General features: G+C 39.5%; 1 long non-coding RNA gene across 1 annotated transcript; it reads right to left on the bottom strand.

Moving 5' to 3' along the window:
• Positions 1-439: 439 nt before the first annotated feature.
• On the bottom strand, positions 440-1701 carry LOC127162579 (uncharacterized). The gene is made up of 4 exons (XR_007827382.1): positions 1662-1701; positions 1453-1548; positions 1299-1337; positions 440-1094 (listed from the first exon to the last, which is right to left on the bottom strand). It is a non-coding gene; the product is annotated as an uncharacterized LOC127162579 (long non-coding RNA).
• Between the last annotated feature and the right edge of the window lie 10914 nt (positions 1702-12615).

Genomic DNA, 12615 nt, shown 5'->3' with positions numbered 1-12615 from the left:
CTTGCAGCATCCTCATATGCAATATAATCTAGCAATATAGTCTAGTGGCCGGGACGCCTTCTTTATGTTTACACAAGTGACATAATGACGCCGTGCCATGCTCAGGTTTCCTGTGAAAACCTACCCGTAGCACTCAAATTAGAAAACATTATTATAAGCTAAAGATTTTGGCATACTGTACACAATGTAATTTTCTTTTAAACAAATATGAATGGTGACCATTTGCTGTAGGTTAAAATTTGAATGCAGTGGTGCAAAAATGTTCACTAGGTGGCACTATATAGTTTCAAATCAGAGCATCCAGACAACAGAAGCAGAGTTTGTAGTAGAAAAATAAATCCAGAATAAAAGAAATGAAAAGAAAAGTCCCATTTTCAGGATTCTGTTTATTAAAAGATTATTTAGTAAAATTCAAATAAGCTTCGGGGAAAGAGTTTAAACAATGTGGAAGGCCGATCACTACAGGAGGAGACAAATCTGCTTACAGACAGGAGGTTGAGCAGCTGGCTGTCTGGTACAGTCTTAACAACCTGGAGCTAAACACTCTCAGATCAATGGAGATGATCTTAGACTTCAGGAGGAACCCCTGCACTCCCCTCACTCACCATCATGGACAGCACTGTGGCTGCAGTAGAGTCATTCAGATTCCTGGATACCAACATTTCTCAGATCTCTAAGGACCTAAAGTGGGACAATCACATTGACTCGATTGTGAAAAAGGCCCAGCAGAGGCTGTCTTTCTTCCGCCAACTGAGAAAGTTCAACCTGCCACAGGAGCTGCTGAAACAGTTCTACTCTGCCATCATTATGTCTATCCTGTGTTCATCTATAGCAAGATAGCAAGAGGCACAAAGACAAACACAAAACAGGTCCATAAGCCCGACATTATTCCCCCTTCCCAGAAGGTGCATCCCACGCGAGGGGGCAGGCGCCCTGGAGGCTGGTGCAGGACTGGGACAAGGAAGATCTCCAAGGTGGATCAGGCAGTTCGGGGAGCCATGGCAGCGCAGGAAGCTCAGGCTTTGGCTGTGACCCTCGGCCCGGCCACTATGGACACGGATATATCCCTTCCCTCCAGCTCAGTCCTGTGTTGTCTGGGAGGTGATATATTAAATGCAATATATTAAAATATTTATTAAATAGATTTATATTTCATATTTTAAAATAGGATATTTACATTAACAACAAATAGAACATTATTTTGATATTATTAAAACAAATATCAATTTATTAATTGTTCAAGCAAAAAAAAAAATCAAGCATTTTGTTTACAGCCATGTGATCATCATGTGACTGACCATGTGAGCAGCATGTTCCTGGGATCACAGAACCTTCTCCTACAAAAACGTGAAAAAACATGACAGGTGGAATGATACAAACAATGAAAAATCCCAGTGCTGCTGCCTGTATTAGGACTCTCAGAGGACCACAATTAAACTATTTTAAACTTACCTTTCTGATTTCTGCTGAGTTTTTGATGTCTTGAATCTTCTTAATTTTGTCCTGGATCATCTGCTGCACATCTTTCTGTGTCTTTATCAGTTGAGTCTATAGACAGAGAACAGAACACAGACATTTATCATACAGATATTCACTGTATTCTAAATTTCACAAGATAATATGGGCCCTTTAAAAGAGCTTTTTTTGTTAGTAACGTCTACCTTCTTCTCTTCACTCATTTCCTCTAGAGGAACAGTGTTGTGGTTCTTGTGGTCTGCTGCAGTGCACATCAGACACACACACATGTCAGATCACTCTACAGCACATCTCCAGAGGTCTCTCGTGTTTCTGATATTTACAGTCCTCCAGATTACTCACAGGATCCATCAGTTTGTGTTTCCTTAAACCTGCCACTCTCAAATGAGGCTGCAGGTGAGTTTCACAGTAAGAGCTCTGGCACACCAGACACGACTTCAGGGCTTTCAGATTTGTTTCCTCACAGATATCACACACAACTTCACTGAGAATCTCACTTTTTTTTTCAGGACGTTTCTTTTTATAGTCATCTACAATCTCTCGGAGTGTGGTATTAATCTTGAGATCAGGTCTTTGGTTGAATGTTTCTTTACAATATGGACAGCAGCAGGTTTGTCTGTTGTCCCAGCACTTATTCAGACAGGTCTTGCAGAAGTTGTGTCCACATGGAGTGCTGACCGGATCTGTGAACACGTCCAGACATATACAACACTGAAGTTTCTCAGTTAGTGGACCACTGGAGGATGACACTGCTGGAAAGAAGACATGATGAAGATAAATCACCTACACTTCTAGTCTCACGTTTAGTACACTTAAAAGACACACTGAATTCTGAGCTTCTGCTTAAAATTTTGAAATGATTATGAAGATAATTAAGATTATTACTGTTTTAAATGGATGATTTACAGCAGATAGAGAAAGAAACAAATCAACAATAGTTTCTAAAGAATCCTATGATGCACCTTATGAAGCTGCATGAATATAAATACTGTTCTCTGGGTAATTGACTTATCATCTATACTCCATCTCCTGGATTTTCTTGGTTTTGTTGATGTTGGCAAAGATTCTGCCATTGTTCTTTCCCTCTTTAAGCTTTTTTTTTTAAAAAAAAAAAAAAAAAAATGTATACAACATACATCATAAATTTGGTCACTCAGGCACAAATGAAATCTTGCCTCAAAAGTGTAGGGTTACTTATTTTTCATATTAATTTTTCACATCAGTTTATTTCAATGACTGAATGGTTCTCTAAGCAATAAAAGTTTCACTTATTTTAAATCCTAATATCTAATAGAATTATCATCATTGAATGAATGTTTATATTAAAGTGGTAACTTTCAGCTGCAGTGTAGCAGGTTTGTGTTCAGTCTGTCTGCAGGTCATTATTTCCTGTTTCTTTCGTCTTTATATTGTGTGACAAAATTACATGAACAGCAAATTTTACTACTAATCAAATGTCATACTTTACAATTCTGATACCATTTCTGTGCAGTAAACAACTAAAGTAGATTGTGAATGTCTGACATGCTTAAACTTGGCTCTGTTCACCTTATTCCATTTTGACATAAATTCAACTAAACCAGACCACTTCAATTAGAAATCTGTTCAGGATAATCTCTCTTATATTTCTATCACTTACCTGTAAGTATCAGATGTGTGCACAAGTCTTTGAATGGCTTGATAAATGTTCTGTTGTTTAAAGAGGTTGATCGTTTCAGGCCTCTATATTTTTGTTGATCAAGTTAGTTTCACTTTCTCTGAATCTCTCACTGAACTCCAGTGATGTCAGAGCTCCTCCTGTATGTATGCATTTACATTGATCTTTGTATTTGGTGTGTTTGGTTGATGTGTGTCTGTTTGTATTGATACTGATGTTTCTATTAGTTCATGAAGAAGAGATATCAGCAGATGCCCAAAAGCTTAATTGTTTGGTGACATTTCTTATTAATTTCCAAGACAAATCCTGCTCAACTTGCAGATGTTGGTCAGTCTGTTTGTCATCACTCTCATTGATCCAGGGTTCAGATGAGCTGTGGAAACCTGCTCTGAGAAACACTACTACACTACCACTTTTACAAGCTGGGTAAAAAATCTTTAATGTCTCAAAACACAAAACAGCAGCAAACGCAGTCTCAGTGTTTGCAGATACACTAAAGTAGACCAATAGAGAAATCTTTGTAAAAACTTTTGTGTTTCAGAGAAGAAAGTCATGCAGGTTCAGAATGACAGGACTCATAAAAAAAATATTAAAAAATATAAATTACAAGGTTTCAAATTTGTGTCCTTTCAAATCAGCACAGTTCTTCTGGATTTAGTCTGTCTCAGTTTGCTCTGTTTCTTCATTTCATTCCAGACACACTGAATAATGATGATGAGATCAGATCTCTGTGTGGAGCACTGGCTGTTGTCAGACTCCTTGCGTAAACAAAAATTTCACTGGATTATTACAGTTAATGGCAAAATGAATGTTTGGAAATGTAAACTGATATTTCCTACTGACACATTACAGCAAAAGATAATAACTGACTTAAAACCATTTTAGCCGGTGAAAATACTATTGTTCTTATAAATTTGGCAACCACTGTAACTAAATAAAAACTTTAACTGTTTGAGTAGCAGCACATTATTGGTTTTAGATTTTTTTTTCTTAAAAGTCATTATTTTTATTTAGTGTATCTATTTCATATTGGGGTAAATTCATTTATTGTAATTGACAGATGTGATGATCAGTGGGCTTGAGCTTTTACCTTTATCATTAATGGATGGGCTAAAATATGGATAGAGTTTCCCACTGAAAGACTGACCAGTGTAAGAGTAGATATGAGAGCTGGACTCCACATCATAAAAGGAGACCAGACCCTCCTCATAATCTACAAACACACCGACACGCTGCGGCTTTACTCTCAGAGACAGAGAGACAGAGGGATCAGCACAGGCTTTATATTCATTTCCATTCCTCAGAATCACTGTCCAAAATCCATTACTGGGTCTCAGTTTGATGTTTCCCTTCCTGTCAATGGATTCTCTGGCCACTCCTAAATCCCATTCAGTCTGCACCTCAAAATAAAATCTCCCTGAGGAGAATCCCTCTTTCCTAGGACATTTGTATATCTATCAAATCTCTTTGGGTTGTCTGGGAGTTTCTGTTTAATGTCTCCATCTCTCACTTGTTTTCTATCATCAGACAGGATGATATGGATGAGCTGTATCAGGATCCAGAGTCACATCCACTGAGGAAACAGAATATAAATCATAACTTCACAAAGATTTTGTGATGATGTTTTGATATTTAATAATTTTTTCATCAAATTGTAGTGCAGTACTTTAGCTGAGTATAGGGGTGCATGGGGCACAAATTAACACAGGCTTAACACACATGGTTTAAACATAGTATACAAGTAAACAAGTATTTGGCGTGCTGTCCGGGAGAGGGCTCCGAGCTCGGTAATCATTCCCGAGCCCGGGGCACTGCCCAGGGAGAGGGGTCCGAACTAGGCATTTTAGCCCGAACCCAAAGCGCCCAGGGGGAAGGAATGGGCTGAAGGTGAGGAGTTGGGGTGGTGGGGGGGGTGCTGCGAGACAAGAAAAAATGACGGTAAGACTGCTTTGGTTATTTGTAGGGATTCTCTTGTGCTGACTGGATAGGGAGTGTGATTGCTGATGATGAATTGGCCGTGTTAATTATCTGTGCATGCTCCTCCCGAAATTTGTTAATAAAACATCACTTAGCAGATTATATAGTTCTTTAATGCTTTGCTAACTAGCAGAAGACACTCGCCAGTTACTCACCACAAACTCCAGTTACGCAGATGGGGAAGGTGTGTTACAATGTGTCCTGCCATTATTAGAGCTTTGCTATTCTATGACATTAGAGATGTAATTTACATTAATTACTTTCATGAATATTAATAAGAAACAATGAGATACCAGTGAATAAAGACTGAGAGTCAATGTTCAGAAATTATTATTTCAAGTATTTTAGCTGATCTATTTGTCTCCTGTTCTGTGAGAGCTGTGTGTGGAGAGAGGGGAGTTTTGTGTTCATCTCTGTATTTTTCTGTCAGTTTTTCTGTGTTCTCTGTCTGAATCTTTCTTGTTCTATTTGACCACATTGTTTTAAACTATGTTGTATAGTTGTTTGTTCTGATCTGGGCTGTCCCAAGCATGGGGCCCTGGCATGTTTATTGTCATATTCTACACTGTGTGCAGAATTATTAGGCATGTTCTGGTCATATTTTTTTTCCAAACACATTTTACCAATTCCAAACCACATCAGTCTTAATAACTACTGTTAATTTTGTATTTAACCATTTATATGTGATATATAATTGTCCCAAAAGGCTGGAAGTGAAAAACTCCTTATATTCAGGTGTGCAGAATTATTAGGCATGTTTTATTTTACAGATAAAATGAGCCAAAAAAGATATTTAACCAAGACTGAAAAGTCCAAATTATTAAATGCCCATGAGAAGAATCTAATACTAATGCAATACAAGAATTTGCAAAGTTAAGGCTTGACCATTGGACAGCGAAATGCTTGTTGAGTCTGCATGGTCAGAAAAAACAGGTGGAGAAGAAAAGATGCATGTTAACTGCAAAGGAATTAGGAATTAAGGTGAAGAATTAGGTGTGACACCATCAGGAACCGTTTCCAGTTCTCCAGCACCACCATTTTCCAGAACTGCAACCTACCTGGAGTCTTCAGAAGTGCAATGTGTCAGGTTCTCAGAGACTTTTCTTGGTAAAAAATCCTAAAAAATGCCCCTGACTTAATAAGAATAACAAGCTGACGTGTTGTGAAATACATGAAGACAGTTTTTTTATAGGCTTTATAGACAGATAAGTTGAGAGTGACTCTTGAAGGACAAGCATCACATCCTCTTGTGCCTCTGATTCAAGAATTTATCTTCCAAAATCTGGCAGTACGTTTTGGGAGTAGAATATCAACATGCCTAATAATTCTGCACACAGTGTAAAATGAGTTCAGTGTTTCTCATCTTTAGCTCAGTGATCTCCTGCTCCAGATCTTCAGTGAGCTCGTGCTCCTGTTTCTCTGCTGTTTTCTGCTGCTCCTCCATCATCTCCAGCAGTTCAGTCTAACATCTCTCAATGGAGCAGAAGAGATCAGTGAAGAGCTCGACATGGGCTGTTTTCTCTTCTTCTGTGTCTCTCTGCTCAACCAGGACAATCAACTAATTATTACTGGTGTTTGCTCAGGCAAGAATCAGTGTTACTATTGCTCATACTTCAGTGTTTTTAGGGGAGTTTCAAAATCCCTCAATCTAAGTATTAAACTCGATTGAAGTATTAAAAATGATACTTAAAATCATGTGTCTTGTTGAGGAGCGGTGTGATATTACTTCACTAGTGATCAGGTAATCACAGCCATGTCGATAAGATGAACTGCAAGTGTGATATTACTATTGATTTTTATACAACTATTCAGCAAACAAGTTAATATTGAGTAACTTACATTTAGGCAAATTATTGTCATTCTTTTTTCAGTATTTGTTTCAATCAACAAAGAGATTTCACACAAAATTACAACACACTGTAGTGGTGATTTGTTTGTGAATTATTCAAAATGACTCAGTCACAAAACAGTTACTAGCAAACTACTCTTCCTATTTCTATAATAGGATAGAAATTTCTCCCAATAGAATGGGAGAAATAGTATGAGTAGTATGTGAGGTTTCAAAGTCACCAAGAGACTAACAATCTGAACAAACACAGACAAACAGAGTGATACAAACAGTGGAAAGACACCATGCTGTTAGACTAAGTGACGCATCTAAACAATATAAAATAAATATTTAAATTTGATTAAATTAACTCACTTTTCTTACTTCTGCTGAGTGTTTGATGTCTTGAATCTTCTTGATTCTGTTTTGGATCATCTGCTGCACATCTTTCTGTGTATTCTTCAGTTTAGTCTATAGACAGAGAAAAACACACAAACACATTTATCACTGCAGATTTCTGCTATCTTCTGAGGAATCTTACAAAATATTTTCATGATGAACTTTTATTTCACACGATCAAATAAAATTTGATTCCTCATGATATCAGACCATTAGAAGCAGTTTTTCTTAGCAACTTCTACCTTCTTCTCTTCAATCTCCTCTTCTATAGAAACAATGTTGTGGTTCTTGTGTTTCTTCACAACACACATTAGACACACACATGTCTGATCATCTCTACAGAACAGCTCCAGAGATCTCTTATGTTTCTGACATTTATAGTCCTCTTGATTTTTCACAGCCCTTTTTACTTTATAATGATCTACAATCTCTCGGAGTGTGGTATTAATCTTGAGATCAGGTCTTTGGTTGAATATTTCTTGACAATATGGACAGCTGCAGGTCTGGCTGTTGTCCCAGCACTTATTCAGACAGGTCTTGCAGAAGTTGTGTCCACATGGAGTGCTGACTGGATCAGTGAACACGTCCAGACATATACACTGTGTGCAGAATTATTAGGCATGTTGATGTTCTGGTCATATTTTTTTTCCAAACACATTTTACCAATTCCAAACCACATCAGTCTTAATAACTTAATAGTCTTAATAGCCCATCTCTGCAAGTCAGACTTTTCAGGATAGGAGACTAAACATGAACTCCCAAAACTTACTGCCAGATTTTGGAAGATAAATTCTTGAATCAGAGGTACAAGAGAATGTGATGCTTGTCCTTCAATAGTCACTCTCAACTCATCTGTCTATAAAGCCTATAAAAAAAAAAAAAAAACTGTCTTCATGTATTTCACAACACGTCAGCTTGTTATTCTTATTAAGTCAGGGGCATTTTTTAGGATTTTTTACCAAGCAAAGTCTCTGAGAACCTGACACATGGCACTTCTGAAGACTCCAGGTAGGTTGCAGTTCTGGAAAATGGTGGCGCTGGAGAACTGGAAACGGTTCCTGATGGTGTCACACCTAATTCTTCACCTTAATTCCTAATTCTTTTGCAGTTAACATACATCTTTTCTTCTCCACCTGTTTTTTCTGACCATGCAGACTCAACAAGCATTTCGCTGTCCAATGGTCAAGCCTTAACTTTGCAAATTCTTGTAATGCATTAGTATTGGATTCTTCTCATGGGCATTTAATAATTTGGACTTTTCAGTCTGGGTTAAATATCTTTTTTGGCTCATTTTATCTGTAAAAGAAAACATGCCTAATAATTATGCACACCTGAATATAAGGAGTTTTTCACTTCCAGCCTTCACGGACAATTATATATCACATATAAATGATTAAATACAAAATTAACAGTAGTTATTAAGACTGATGTGGTTTGGAATTGGTAAAATGTGTTTGGAAAAAACATATGAGCAGAACATCAACATGCCTAATAATTCTGCACACAGTGTAGAGCACTGAAGCTCCTCAGTCAGTGGACCACTGGAGGATGGCATGACTGGAAATAGAAATGATGAAGATGAATCACATACATTCCTGGAAAGTAATTTTAAACAATACCCATGTCTATTACCATATCAGGGAAGTAAATAAGTCATTGTGGGGCACAGCACTGGTTACTGGCCGACATGGAGGTATGGTCAAACTGCTTCTCCTGGTCTTTCCTGCTTTTAATGATATTGGTGAAGATTCTGCCATGATTGTTGAAGCCTTTTTAAAAACAGAAATCATGACAGATATCTTATTTAACAAATTAAATTATTACCAAAGGAATAGGCACAAAACATTCAAGCCCATTTTAAAATCATAACTTGTTCTATTCAAGTCAAATATAGTTTAACATCAACCTAATTTTACTAAATTAAACCAATGAAAGTAACAATGAATTGTCAGGGCATGTAGAAATAGATGCTTAAGGAAATGGCTGCACATATTTATTTTTTTACAGCGTATTTCCTCCTTGTAAAATGTCTCAGGTTATGCATGTAAGCATGGTTCCCTAAGAAGGTAAAACAAGATGCAGTGTCCCCTAGAGGGCACTATGGGGAATGCCTCTTGCATGACCTGTATCTGAAGCTTTGTTTTTGTATGCGTACGCTAGTGTAAGTACACAGACGAATACGTAGCCTTTCAAAGTATACTCCATTTGATGTTGTGCGCAAACACAGGTGGTCGACACATGCACTCCAGAAAGCTTCATTCATGTCTAGTCCCTGCTCTATAAGCTATGACCGATAACAAATATTTTTGAACTCTTTTAAACCAAAGCTGAGCTGTCTCATACCCTCCCATTCACAAGCACTTGTCAATTTAAGCATCTGTTGTTGTTGCGGTCTCCGCTATTTTGTTGTTGTTGTTTCGTCTCTTTAGTTTAATTTTCTACTGTGAAACAATGGCCCGGGACAGTGTTGCAATCTTGTGGAACAACTGATGCAATTGTGTATGTGCAAAAATCGAGTGGTGTGCATACAGTACACACATACTATTCTGATGACGAAATTCACGTCACGCGCACCATATGCTGTCCAATGTGTACGCAAAAAAGGTGAAGTATACTTTGGGCCTAAACACAACAATGAACTTGACATTGGCAGGCACAGCTTATGACATCACAACTGGTACAACCAATATGTCATCCATTATTTTACAGGTACCCTTTAAGAGATCCATGTTCAGGACATCTCATAAGATACTGTCTTCGCAGAGCTCTGGTGAGTGAAGGCCTCACTGAAGATAACTCTCTCTACAGAGAAGACAGATGTTAATTAGTCTCTGAGACCCTAGAGCACTCAAAGCAATTACACTGGATCACCTCCATGAGATCTTTCCTTGTACCTCTAGCTTCCCTCTTCTCTGTGCTCTACCCCACGAACGAGAAGCAATGGTCGCCTTATGGTCTTGCCTTCAATCCTCAGACTGGGATGGGACCTAGATGCTTGGACCTAGACCGGCATGGTATAAATCTGTGAAGCGCACCTTCACCTCCCGAAACTTCCATATCATGACGGATGTGTGGATGTCTTGACGGATGTGCTGAAAAGCTTGGAAGACACATTGAAGAGAAAGTTTATGTCCTTCTCCATGATGTCTGCCAGGTTTACCCAAAGATGTCTCTCCGTAGCCACTATGGACGCCATGGATGGACCGACTGCAGCGGCCATTTGTTTTGTGGCATGGAGAGCCAATTCTGTGGTATGGCAGAGCTCTCGGGGGAGTCCTTAGCCCTAGTCCAGGTCCTTCAGCAGGTCAGCCTGGTAGGCTTGCAGCACAGCCATCATGTGCAAAGCCACCCCAGCTTGACCTGCTGCAGCATATGCTCTGCCATTTAGCCGTGATGTAACACGCAGCGGCTTGGTCGGCAGAGACGGCGTCTTCAATGTGTATGCCTCACCAACCTAGAGATAGTTAGAGGTATCGACACATAACCATATTCCTGCATCCCCTTCACATCAACATAGTCTGCCTGTGAATAATGAATGCAAGATGAATATTGGTTTCCCCAAGTTCTCTGCACTTCAGTGTGAAGATCTGAAAAGGAAGACTCGTACAAGCTGGGCTGTTACGTCTTGACAAAAATGCATTCACTGAGGTAACCACAAGTGGGCTCACGCTTCTTGTACTTCCAAGGCAGATCTAATCTTTCCGTAGCATGAGACATAACTTCCAACAGCTCATCAGGCAGGCTGTGAGTGCTAGGGGTAATGTCGATCTCAGTAGCCTCTTTCTGCTCATTTTGGCTCGAGGCAAGGAGTGCTCTCACGGCCAGATTAGATGACACAAGAGACAGCACGTACCTTTCTCGAACTCATCGGCAAGCTCTGCCAACAAACCCCATGATTACAGATTCAAGTCAATCTCAGCTGCAGCGGGTCCTGAACCACGAGGTACAGATGGCTGTCCCGATTCCTTAGAGAAAAGGGACCAATGAGAGTGAAGCTGTCTCACTGAAAAACGCTCGCAATGCATGCAAACAGCCCCCTCAAGGATTGAGCGTGCATGCTCCTCACCCAGGCAGATAATGCAAACTGTCTCCTGAAGACAAGAACAGGATATTTTACAGGTGCCCTTTTATACTCTCTGCCACACTAATTGTCATGGCATTCCCTATAGCGCTCTCAAGGGAACGCAGCGTAAAGTTCCCATTCAAAAGGAAAAAGTACAACATGCTTTGCATCTCTCAGGTTAAATAAAACATTACCACAAAATTCTAATTTTTGTAATGTTTTGCAACCAAAAATATATATCTGACAAACTAAAAAATAACATCAAATGTAAATTTCATCTTGTTTAATGTAAATCTGATTTTCAGCTGCAGTGCAGCAGGTTTGTGTTCAGTCTGTCTGCAGGTAATATACAAAATGACAAAATGACAGAAACGCCAAACTTTGCTGTACAACCAATCAGTGGACTTAATTTTAATATCTTACCAAAATACAGTGAATGCACTCATAAAATCACATGACATTTTGTTGTTTAGAATAAATAGAAACGTCTCAGGTTACGTATGTAATATAAAATCCATAAAAATGGATTTTAGAAATACCGCTTGGAAATGGTGTGCTAGTAGATGACCCTCAGAATGAGGTGAGCTCTGTAGGCATTCCAAGGCTCCAAGGGGAAGGCAGTAAGGGCAAACTTCAGTTGCCCAGTTGGGGCAATGCTCAGAGCAGACCCTCAAGGTGAGGGGAGCATCGCTACTCCAAACAGACAGTTAGCCGCAGCTAGCTATCTGATAATACTGCCATGGAGCCAATACACTTAACCAGCGTGAGAAGTTAGTGCGTTGGGACAAGCTTCTAACTCCCGAGAGACAGGAGGAATACCTGATCCGCCCAGGGGTGACAAGCTCTAAGAAAACCCTCCCGCAGCGAGGGGAGCATTGTCATGCCCTGTCAAAGAGGCCTTAGATGTGATCTGATCACAGGATATCAGATATCACAGCAGAGACGAATCCATCAACACTGTATGGCTGCATAGAGAGCAGCAGCGTCCCCAGCCCTCGGGCTGTGTTGTGGGTATTCTCTTGAGGGGGCAAGAGCCACTACCAACCCAAGCAGACCTGTGCTCGATCTCGATAGAAAGCGTAGGCCCCGTTCTAGCAGGGTCCGCAGAACCTCACGAACAAGGGCCTAGACCGTAGCCAATGCTCCTCAGAGCACTCAGAAGGGTTCCCGCAGAAACACCTTCCACTCATACGATGGTGAAAAATAGCGTGGTTA

Source organism: Labeo rohita, unplaced genomic scaffold (assembly GCF_022985175.1).
Source record: "Labeo rohita strain BAU-BD-2019 unplaced genomic scaffold, IGBB_LRoh.1.0 scaffold_974, whole genome shotgun sequence".
Lineage (NCBI taxonomy): Eukaryota > Metazoa > Chordata > Actinopteri > Cypriniformes > Cyprinidae > Labeo > Labeo rohita.
The sequence above is the reverse complement of the archived record's forward strand: the minus strand, read 5'-3'. Positions and strand labels throughout refer to the sequence as shown.